The following is a 12573-nucleotide window of genomic DNA, read 5'->3' on the forward strand; positions in this document are numbered from 1 at the left end:
CTTCCTGTATCTTACAAATGTGATTGCAAAAGTCACTGACTCACAGCCATGCAACAAAGTAAATGCCCCATACAATCTTCCACAACTGTTCCCAGGTTTGCTTTTAACATGGGAAACACACACACACACCTCTTGAAGTATCTTTCTCTAGACTGTTTTTTTTTTATTTCTCCTCATATTCCTGAGCCTGGCACTCTGAAGGTTGGCACTCTCTAATACGTCTCAAGAAGTCACGCCTTAGCTCTCTCTGGCATCTGATCTCCTTCAGATTACAGAATGTCTCTAACTTCAATATCTCCAATTGCAAGTAAAAATAATAGTGTGAGAAATTAAGTGGAAATGTATTATCCTTGAAAAGTACTTGGCTCTCATTGTCATTTTGTATCATTAATAGATGATTAAATATTATATTTATAGCCAATTGTTCAAAGGGTATCACTTTCCTAGTCAAGCATATAATGTTACTTCTAAAGGAAAACCAATTTAAACTTAAAAATCATTTCTACTTAAAATACCTTTTCCAGGAATAAATCTGGCTGTAGTTCTGAGGTCCTCCCATGCACTGCAAAATACTTTCTCTTTCTTATTTTAATTTCCGTGTGCACACATATATATATGTAGAACACATACGTATGCATATCTACGTGTGTTACTATATATATGAGCATCATGGTTGGTGACTGCCTCTGCACATCTGGCCTTCCGTCTGCAGCAGGGACAGTGCCAGGCATAATGCTTAGCTCGTTTTTTTTCCCCTTGGAGAGACTCCATTACCCACTCATGTAGTTCACTAACTCTAAAAGAACCAAGTAAACGATCTGATGGTTTTGGTAATTAAAAATCTTCCCGCTAGCATGCATTTTCAGGAATTGTCAAAGGCATTCAGAGTGATAAATTGTTTCTACGGGAGCTTAATCAATTTATTTCTCTTAATCTTTAAGTTTCGTCCTATCTATATACATAAGCCCGGAGTATATTTTAGAACCACAACCATCAACATTTTTGGGATGCTGACAGAGTATGCATCCCTTTGGTAAAGTTATTATCTGGCCAAATAAGACAAAGAAATACAGTTTCTGGATCAAAAGACATGAACAGTTTTTAACATCCATGGGTACATTTCCTGTATGAAGACATGTCTAGTTGTCTAATAGCATTTGGGACACCACACATCAGATGCTGCTCTCATATTTTGAAAAGCAAAGTCAAGCTTTAGAATAGTAGTTACTGCATATTAGCAGTAACTAAAGCACGCGTTGTACAAATTCACTTTAGGCTTCACAGCAAACACGTTTACTAAATTGCTTTAAACCATTGAAAAGAGTCTAGTGATTCTACTGAAAAAAGAGATTAGTGGAGCTCTAACCGCCGCTCGCGCGCGCGCGCGCGCGCGCGCACACACACACACACACACACACACACACGGCCATGGGAGGAAGGGAGAGAAGGAGATGGAGAAAGAGAAAGAATAGCTATTAATTCAGCTAAAATGCATCAACACCTTTTAAGATTCCAAGATGATGTCCTGCACCAAGGCATCCGTGGCTCCTTCCAGCCTCCACGAGTCTCACTGTCATTGGGCATGGAGGAGTTACAGTGCAATTTCAACTCCAAAACATTTAGAGTTGCTTTTAATCCTTTGAAGAAGCAGAATGATAAGACCTGGTTTCTAATCTTTCCTGAAAGAAATAATTGCTACTTCTGGTCCAGACTCCATTCTCAGCCATGCGAAGGGCAGCCGTTAGACAGAAAATCCTCCAGCTGATATTTTAGAAGTCAACAAGAAGAGAACCAATATGCCAGAAAAATGATGTTGAATATTTCTTTCTCTTTATACAAAAAGTGGCCAAAAATAGAAATATGCTGTCTTTTTCATATCTTATAAGTATGCTTCACAGCTTAAGTGTAAAGGAATTATAACTTATAAGAAAGGTAATTTTATCCAAGAGTTTTTTCTGTCTTTATAAATCATTTCACAGGAATTAAAGCCTAAAGGACTGGAAATACTATGTCTGCATTGTGTTCACTCACTCCCCTTCGCCTTTTATAGAGCGTGGAACTCCATACCAGATGGCCTCACCCCCTTTGAGATTATGTTTGATTCACCCACAGGCAGCGGTTACTGCAGAAGCAGACGATGGCCAATTATTAGACTATCTCAAGGGTACAAACACATTTGGCCTAAACTTGGTGAGTTCTATAAAAAAACAGGTCCACTCCAGAGTTCTACCAACTTTAGCCTGGAGACTGGGTCCTAGTCACAAGACACTGCCAGGGGTCACTGAAAAGGTCCCTGTGCTACAGAGTTGCAGTGTAGATCCACCACACATCCATTTGCACATGGCGATGACCCGGCCAGCAGGAGAATTCAGCCTCAAGACTCCCTCCTGTCTCCCACTGATGGGCGGAGCCCCAGGGACACCACGAAGACACAGCCCTGTTACTGTTGTCACGAGGCTTCAGGAAGCCCCATGATTGGCCCTTCTTGTCACCAGAGAAAGGAGAGAGTGAGAGACCAAATTTTTGGGTTCAGGTTCCATCTTAGAGAACCTGATCTAAGTTTGAACTCAAGGCCAGTACCTAGCATTAGTTTCCAAGTTACCCCACAACAAAACCCGAGCCTGGCTCCAGTTCCTCCGCTAACCCCAACAAGACCTGCGTTTCCAGGTTAATCTCCCCACCATCAAACCTTCGGCTAGCCCCAGTCTCCAGGTTATTTCCCCCAACAAATTTGCACCTTCAGGTTACAAGACCACCCCTGCCTAACAACCACCAATTAGGAGGAAGTCAGAAGTTAAGTTTATGGTTTGGCTCCCAGCACCAGCCAATTATGCTAAAGGACACAGTAGCATCCCAATTAGATGCTTGCCAGGCTAGAAACTCTCACCCCTTGCTTGCCGCTTTCTATAAAATCTTGTCTCAATGAATGTTCAAGGCTTTTCCTCCACAGGAACCATCCTGCGGGTCAGTGGTGAGGTAACCCCCAGCTAGCTTGAATGAAGACCCTGGACTGGTCTTTCAGGGTTCACAAACACTTCCTTGGTACCACAGTCCAAGGGAGTTAGGGAGACGACGGAGGATAATGGGTATCGTTTGAAAGTGTCATAATGAAACTTAAACTGCATATGCTTAAATAAAAATTGTAGAGCTGGGCGGTGGTGGGGCACGCCTTCAATTCTAGCAATTGGGAGGCAGAGGCAGGAGGATTTCTGAGTTCCAGGCTAGCCTGGTCTACAAAGTGAATTCCAGGACAGTCAGGGCTACACAGAGAAACCCTGTCTCCAGAAAAAAAAAAAAAAAAAGAAACAAAGAAGGAGGAATGGAGGGAGGGAGGACAGAAAAGAAAGAAGGGGGGCATAAACAGACACGCCCAGAGGAGGTGGCCAGTACTAAAAACAATTCTTTTTAATAAAAGATTAAAATGGAATAAACTGTTAATTGACCAAACAAAAAGTTGTCTACAGCTTAAATTTAATGTGAAACTTTCCAGTTTGAACTCTGCTATGCATTTGAAACCGCTTGTTATGCTCAGAAACAGAAGCACTGTAATGCAAGAAAATTATTCAAATGTGATATATTCTTCTCGCAAATGGAGATATGGCAAAACTATCCAGGTGCGTTACATGTAACATAACACAGTAATAAACTTTGTTACTAACATTAAGTTTTACCTCCAGAAACATTAGTCATCTGCAGGACTCGGGCATTTATGCCACATTCAATTTCAATCTTTTATATCTAGGGCTGACTTATAAAATCAACTTAGTAAACCCCACTTTTTGATATGCTTACTCCGCCAATGTGTTCAGATCTTTAATAACTTCCCGACTTAATCCAATGTAGAGGAGAGACACACAGTACACATGAGTGGTACAAGCCGAGAGAGCTGGGGATGACAGACTGCACACACCTCAACCTCTTCCCATCCCAGATGGAATCAAAGGAAATAATCCATATTCAAATTGTAGCGAGAGCGAGAAGATTGCTAAGCAGACCACAGGATCTTACAGTTTCTCAAAGGCGAGATCAGATCCGGGGCAAAGGAGAGACCGTCTGGGCTCTAAACGCTCAGGACACTTAGCACGAAAACTTCTGGGTGTCAAGTGCAGCCTCATTGAGACCCGAGACCCAACAGCTGATGGTGGAGGTGCAGGTGAGGGTTCTCTGGAAATCAGTGGGATTCAAAAGGAAGCCAGACTCTCCTTCTCCTAGCTGTGCCTCGGTGGGAGAGGATGTGCTAGGTCCTGCTGAGACCTGAGACCTGTGCCTGGGATGGGGGGTGTTGGTACCCATGGTGGGTCTTCCCTTCTCTGAGGACAATGGGGGAGGGGTGATGAGTGTCGGGGGCTGTGAGGGTAATACTGAGAAGAGGAGAAGGGGGCTGCAACAGGAATGTGAAACAAATAAATTAATAAATTAGTGAAAATATATTAAAAGTTAAAATTGGGGCAGATCAAGACAAATTATTACTGGAAAATGGTATTAAAAATATCGTTGTCAATGAGAAATTAGATTCTGCATTTCAAATGTCATGCCTTCTTTTGGCTGTGTTTGGCAGCTAACGAATTAAATACTTTAGCTCTAAAAACAACAACAACAACAACAACAACCACATAATGAAGACAGAAACAGCACAGCAGGGTCTTCCTTTTTCCTCAGAGCAAATTCTGTGAGCATGGAAGTTCAAGCTAGTGCCTACAGAGACCAGGCCCCATCTCCCCATTTGATCACCAGCCCTCTTCATTGTGGCAGAGGCTAAGGGTGTGTGCTGGTAAGAGGAAGGATAAAGAAGAGAAGAAAAAGGTAGAGGAGATAAAAGAATATTTCAGGATATATTTCAGTCAGAGCCTGCACCTCTCACAGATGCAGGGCTCCTTTTAAGACAGTCCGAGGACAGACAAGATGGCAATGGGCATGCGGTTGCCAGAACAGCGTATTCTTGAGGCCTAGATAGAGGTTAAAGAGGGAGCCAGCTGCTTATAGCTGATCAGGTTTGGAAATCGGGGAGACCGGCCGGCTGGCATCCTCCTGTGTGCCTCCCTCTCGAGCGATGAGGCCGATCTCCTTTTTGCACATTCTTCCTCCTTTGAGCCAAGGAAATGGAATTCTTGGCTCCTCAAAGCAACCTTATGTAACCATGACAGTGTTTTTGAGGTTTGATTGCACCAATCCTGGGAAAGGGGGAGACAGCCCTATTTGCCCTTTGCCTACTTGATTTGCACCTCTTGGCTGTCCTCTCTGGAAAGGACATGCAGATGGACATGCAGCTCAGTCTGTGTAATAGTATTGATTCCAGAGCTGGCCACTTGTTATTGGATAGCCAACTGATGTGCTCTTCCCTGGAGAAGATTGTTTCTCCCACCCTGGGCATTCCTTAGCTGCCTATAGTTGTTTGTATAGGGCTGAGGGATCATGAGATTTTCCCATCCGTGAGAGCACGCCTGTTGTCCTCCTTGTTCAGGTCTGGTGGAGGCGCCCATATTGAAGAGACCTCCTGGGTGTTGCTTCCCTGTCATTTCTAGGTGAAACAGTCTTACAGCAGAGTTCTGTTCCTCTGGCCCTTACAATCTTCATGTAAGGATTGATTTTTAAAATTTCCCCTGGAAACCTTGGCTATTCATGAGAGAGCTGTAAAACTATGGAACTCTCTGAGAAAGAGCCTGGAGGAAGGAAAGGAAGGAATGGGGAGTGTTTTGCTTTGTTTTTTAAGGAGTCTGGGTGATTTGGTTGGACTGGTCTACACATTAGAGACTCATTCTTACTCACAGCGCCTCTGGGCCAGTGCTCACTGGCTTGAAGATAGCATTCAGGTTGAAAGTTCAGCATTTCCATGACAGTGCTTGCTCAGTGGTCTTTCCCACTTCACAAAAATCCCTTTCCCCCTCCCTCTCTTCTTCCACAGCCAGCTTCCTTGAGGACACACATTCTTGCTGCTTGCCCTCCCGGATTTATCCCTTCCACATCCGCCCAAATCTGCCTCTTCTCAGGTCTCTGGAGTTGCTCCGTCCAAGTGTATGCAGACTGATGATTCTGGAACACTTGACACTGTTTACCTCTTATTTTTAAATAATTTCCTCAAAACGAATCTAAGTCCTCATTTCCTTTTTTCCTCCTCAGTTCAGTTCCCTGAGTTTTGGGTGAGTTCTTTTTATGTTTTAAGATTCTGTTTTTAATTATATGTATAGCTGTGTGTCAGGACATTTGTGCACACTGGTGCAGTGCCCGTGGAGGCCAGAAGAGGGCACTGTATCCCCTTGCTTGGGGCTGAAGTTACAGGCTGTTGTGAGCCTCCAGGACATGGGTGCTGGGAACTGAACCAAGGTTCTTTGGAAGAGCAGCATGTGCTCTGAACCTCTGAACTACATTCCTAGGCCCAGGTGGGTTCATCTCTCTCTCTCCCTCTCCATCTTCCTCTCCCAGTACCTCTCCCTCAATATTTTAGCTAGGCTTTATGGCATACAGCTTTAATCCCAGCACTTGGAAGGCAGGAACAGTGAGATCTCTATGAAATTGAGACCAGCCTTGTCTACAAACTGAGTTTCAGGCCAGTCGGGGTTACAAAGCGAGTCACTGTCTCAAAAACAAAACAAAGCAAATAAAAACAAACAAACAAACAAACAAACAAACCCAGTGATGATGATGACAATTTTCTTCTACATGTATAGGTGTTTTGCCCGTGTATAGATATGTACACAATGCACACACCTGGTGTCTCCAAAGGCCAGAAGTTGGCACAGGATCCCCTGGAACTGGAGTTACAGAGTTCTAGGAATCAAACCTGGGTCCTCTGGAAGAGCAGCCAGTGCTCTTAACTGCTGGGCCATAGTGCTACAGCTGCCTGTGTGATCACACACACACACACACACACACACACACACACGCACGCACGCACACACGATCAAAGAAAAAGAAGCCATGGCTTTAAGAGCAAGTAAGAATGTGATGCACATGGAAGGACTGGAGGGAAGAAAGGCAGGGAGGGGAAATGAGGTAATTAGATGCTAATTTCAAACAATGAATTATAATGGGATTTTTGAAGTTTTTTTAAAGTGTGCGTGTTAAATACATATATTAGAGAAGAAAAAAATGAAGACATAAATTCTAAAATCTGGTGTACCTGGGCTATACTTCTAGTGGCACCATTAGCAGATTTAATTCTCCTGAAGACATTATCATGAATACATACCTAGAACTATGAAATTACTCCTATATTTTGGACCAACAATCCCACCTGGCAATGTGAGAAAACATTCAGAATGTAAAAGGGGTGAAAAGACAGATGAAAGGAGGGAAAGAAAGACAAATAAAAAAATCACATAAAGATCTTTCTTCCTCTGTGTAAATACAGGGAGATGACCTCAGATGTACTATTTATAATAGAGAAAGAACGTGAAAATCAGGATTCGCCAATGGCAGACTCCAGCAGTGTCATTAGAAACACACCCAGTGACCAAGAATGTCAATACATCTAAATGACATGGTGTTTTGCTTTTGGCATATCCTCTTTTCTGTGCAGTTGCCTGAATTCACAAAATTACTGTTTCCCCAGATTCTTGGTGACAACTGTACTTGGGTCAATTCAACAGCTTAAGTGCTTTGGAGCTGTCTCTAATCTGTCTTGCGAGGCACTGGAAATGGATCTGACATGTCATGTCTGTCCTAGTACTTTGTGCTCTCAACACCGGGTCGTGCATTAGTTGGTTTGCCCCTCTGTTTTAAATACTAGGTCCTCTGATGTTTAACTTCCCTTATTTGGTTTCAGCGCCTTTAGAATTGAGGACACTACTTCACTGCAACTTTTGAAATGCTGGCATTCTTAGGCACTGGCAGGGAGAAGAGAGGCCTAGTGGATAACGCTTTCCATTTGACCTGCACATGAAAGAAAAGTCCTTATCTTGTAAAGAAGAAAATGGAGTGTGGAGAGGCTGACATCATGCTCTTGCTTGTCAATCTGAAGTTTCCACCACTGTTTTTATGACATGCTTTATGAGACAACGATCATTGGATCTAGGGTCCACCCCCAGTCTGGCCACTGTTGATTTGGATTCATTCTGCTGCCCTCCACGGCTGGCTTTAGGGAATCCCAGAACATTACAGCCTTTCTTTGATGTGTTTAAAAGCAATAGAAAGCTTTATAAAATGTAATCAGCCTTATCCCTAAGTCTCATAAACTATCATTTATTTGAAAAAACTTCCATGAAGTTGTAATCAGATGGTTTTGTGTGTGTGTGTGTATGTGTGTGTGTGTGTGTGTGTATGGTCAGCCACTCCAAAGTTGCCTCAAAAGGTCACTCCACTCAATCTCACATGTAGTCTTCAGTACCAGGATAATTTCTTCCTTTAATTTGACATACGTCATCACATTAAAATGGCACAACCACTGTAGCTGCAAGTTCAGTGGAGGAGAGGAATTCAAAACATATGGCTCTGATGGACAACTCTGAAATCCAGGCAGAGAATCTGAGGTAAAAGCTTTTCCCTACAGTAATTGCTACTTTCCACCCATTTAACTTTCTTCGTCACATTAATTATTTTAAGACAAACCCCATTTTTTTAAAAAACTAAACTTAAATGTAAGAGTCTCGAATACTGTAAACAGGTATGCTGAGACATTCCACGGTTCACAGACTATGGTGTGGTTAAATGACTATCATATTGTTCCTAATAAAATCTGGACTTCTAACTGACAGGGCCCCACTTCTCTTCCTTCTACAGTGACAGGATCCTGTCAAAACGCTTTCCAAAAATATCACACCATCCTACTGACCCAGAGCCACCTCAGCTTCAACCTGAGCTTCATATCTTGTCACCGCCGTCAAGCGATGACCCCTCAGCACCACCCAGCCTCCTGTTACCCTGTCCTCATTTGGTTCCCACTCACTTTACCAGTCTCTCTCTCTCTCTCTCTCTCTCTCTCTCTCTCTCTCTCTCTCTCTCTCTCTCTCTCTCTCGGCCTTTCTCCAAATCTTAGCTGGAAGTCACTTTCATATCAGTCTTCTTCAAAAGTCCTAACTAATAACATATCAGACAGACTAGCTACAAGAGTTAGCTACTAATGAGGCTGGAGAGGGCTCAGCCTAAGAGCACTGGCCGCTCTTGAACAGGACCCAGGTTCAGTTCCCAGCACCCATGTGGCAGCTCAGACCCATCTGTAAGTCTATCTCTAGGTAATCTGATGCCCTCCTATGGCCTCTAGAGTCTCCTGCACACACCTTGTATGCACATTTGCAGGCACACGAATACACACAAAGTAAATAAAAACTTTAGAATGGTTACTAGGAAAGCTAATGCATTTCCACATGACAATCATTATGCACTACTGCATGTATGTAACACTTTAAGTATTTGTTAGACCCTATGACCCTAATGAACAGTCATCCTGTGATTGTTCACTTAAATAGCAAACACTGGAAAACACACACACACACACACACACACACAGCTACAGCGTAAAACAGAACACATCCATAAATAGATAAACAGAACAAAATGCTTCTTCGTTATCAAATCAAAAGAGGCGTATGCCCAAATGTCAAGGCGCAGTCTCCAGTGCTCCCTTCAGAATCAGAAGAGCACTCACTGGTCATCACTACCCAACTCTGCCATGACTACTGAACAATCTCAATTGATTATTGTTGCCTGCCATTCCCCACCCCCCACCGTGCATTAGCTTTATTATTAACCCATTTGAGAATTTTTATTTATTTTATGTGTATTTGTGTGCTTGCCAGCATGCATTAAAAAAAAGTAACAGCTTTTTTACCCTTCCATCAAAGTTATTAAATTTGTCTAGCAGGTATGAAAGGGCAGAGAAAAAGCAAAAGGTTAAAAGGTCAAATTGCACTCCTGCTCTGGAGGTAGAACCATGAATTTCAATGAGGATTATGAAAAAGGAAAGATAATCTTCATGGAAAACAAAAACAAAACAATATGGACCAAACAGTTGTTTTATGTCCTTCTTTGGGACTCAGAAGTTAAGAAATTAAGCTTCAGCCAGGCAATGGTGGCGCATGCCTGTAATCCCAGCACTCTGGGAGGCAGAGGCAGGCGGATTTCTGAGTTCGAGGGCAGCCTGGTCTACAGAGTGAGTTCCAGGACAGCCAAGGCTATACAGAGAAACCCTGTAGCAAAAAAATCCCCCAAAAATCCAAAACAAACAAACAAACAAACAAAAAAGAAATTAAGCTTCAAAAAGAAGTATCGACAAAAAGACGGGGATGGTGCTATACACACCTGGGGAGAGCTATAGGATTTCAACCCAGACGCTCTGGAGAAGCGGAGAGCACGCCTGGGTGTCTCACTTAAGGAAACTGTCATGGTCACCCAACAAGAGCCTAGAAATAGGCATGTGGCAGGTGTAACGACCGCCACTGGGCCCCTTCCACCATCCCCAACCTTATTTGACAGGAATCAAATGGAGCCAACATAAAGCTGGTTTGTTCTGAAGATGCTGACAAGAGAAAGAGGAGCAGCTTGACCAAGAAAAAGCTCCACCCAAGCAGCAACCAACGTGGTGGCGACTCTCAGACTCTCCCTGAGTTGGGGTTATTTTAGGAGAAAGGAGACAATGTTAGCCAAGTGTCGGGAAGGAGCAAGAGAGTGGAGCTCTAAAGCTCTGTACAGACAAAGATAAAATGCTAGCTATAAAGTATCTCTACACTTTAGAATCCCTGTAAGCCCGACTTTGAAAGAGATAATAATAAAAAGGCTAAGCCAAACTAACTTTAAGCCAAGTAGCCCTCAAGCCCCAGTGTTAATTATATTGGCAATCTTTATGAGACGCTCTTAACGTCGTACAGTCGAGAAATGGACAGTGAGGGCTGACAAGCCGGCTCATTGGGTAAGAGTGCTAGCCGGGCCAGCCTGGGAGCCTGCGTTCGATCTCTAGAACCCATGCAAAGGTGGAAGGAGAGAGGAAGGTTCATAAAGTTGTCCTCTGACTGCTACACACACACACACACACACACACACACACACACAGAGAGAGAGAGAGAGAGAGAGAGAGAGAGAGAGAGAGAGAGAGAGAGAGAGAGAAGGGAAACTGAAAATGAACACAAAGCTGATTAAAAAGCTGATTTTCAATAAGCTCCACTGGGCTGGGGTATAGTTTATGCTAAATGTGTGTGAGGCCCTGGGTTCACTCCTCTAACACCCAGCTCCTTAAGAAAAGGATCGAGGGAAGGACAAAGCACCTAGTAAAAAGGGAATTTTGTCTCTAAACTCTAAACCCAATTTTTACACGTTTCATGAACATCTCAAAAGCTGAAGCCTGCCCGTTCTGATTCACTGTAAGTCAATCTTACGGGGAGAAGAAGGGCCGCCTGGAAAAGGCTTTACACTCCGTGGGGTCCCGCGTTCCATCTCTGAAGACTCCATTGAGGAGTGACAGCACATCCGATTGTGTCTTTCCTCTGCCATGCACACCTCAGAGGCACTTTTTAATTTAAAACAAACAAAATGTGAAAGTAATCCTTAGCCGTTCCCCTAAGAGCTCAGACAATATGATAACTCTGGTTCTGTTCCAGTGTCTCCTTAACGCCAAACACGAAAAGACAGCTTAAAGCCATTTCCAAGAATGGCAAGAGATGCTGCAGGAGAAACGTTCAGATGGAAGCTCTGCATACCAATCCATGCCATGAAACAGACCGGATGAGAGCCCAGAGCAGAAGCAAGGGCCTTCTCCTGTCTGACCTTCACAGCCGCCGCCTTGGCTCTCCCACAGCAGGCACTTTGGGAGCTCCAGCCTGTAGAACTCCCAGTTTAACAACAGGACCCTTCCCATGACTAAGGAGGCAAATGTCCCAAGGGCAACGTGAGGTATTCAGCAAACCTCTGTAACAGATGTTCTCCAGAGAACAACAGACTGGGGAGGGCCAACAGAGGCTCCTCAGTGCTGGTTTCACAGTGCTGGCCACGGCCTTCCTCACAGTGACCTCACTCACAAACAAGACTCCCTCTCAAAGGAAGGCCGCGTTCTACACACACACACACACACACACACACACACACACACACACACACGCTCCTGAAACACTCGTGTAATGCTGGCAGATACCTAAAAAGACACATAGATTAAACGAGACACTAGCAGCTACGTCTGTAAGAGTCTAACCACAAGATTTTTAAAATAACTTTAATATCTACAGCAGGATCAGATTTAATCTGTAGGTGCTAACACTTTAGTCAGAAGCGGGTGGGAGGGGTAGATGTTATGCTAGACCTTAGGGAATGAATGAGAGGGAGCTGTGCATGGCCTAGGATAACAATGTCCTTTTCTGGAATCCCTCCCCCAAAATGCCCACTGAGGTTTTCACAGGCTGTTTCTTTTCTCATATAAATTCTCTAGTTATGGGTAATAGTACACATAACATTATAGGTTCAAACATTTTGACGTCTGTAGCAACTTCTGCCTTTTGTACAAATTTCCTTGGCGAGTCTCCTTTTCTAGTCACCGGCAGCTCCTTCCTCCGTCCTCATCGTCAGCTATGCTTCCTACCCTAACTAGGCAACAGGCAGGAACTGCCTCTCACTCCTCTGCTCCAGAGTGCCATGCTCATCCACACCCAGCTCAAA

Source organism: Apodemus sylvaticus, chromosome 5 (assembly GCF_947179515.1).
Source record: "Apodemus sylvaticus chromosome 5, mApoSyl1.1, whole genome shotgun sequence".
NCBI lineage: Eukaryota > Metazoa > Chordata > Mammalia > Rodentia > Muridae > Apodemus > Apodemus sylvaticus.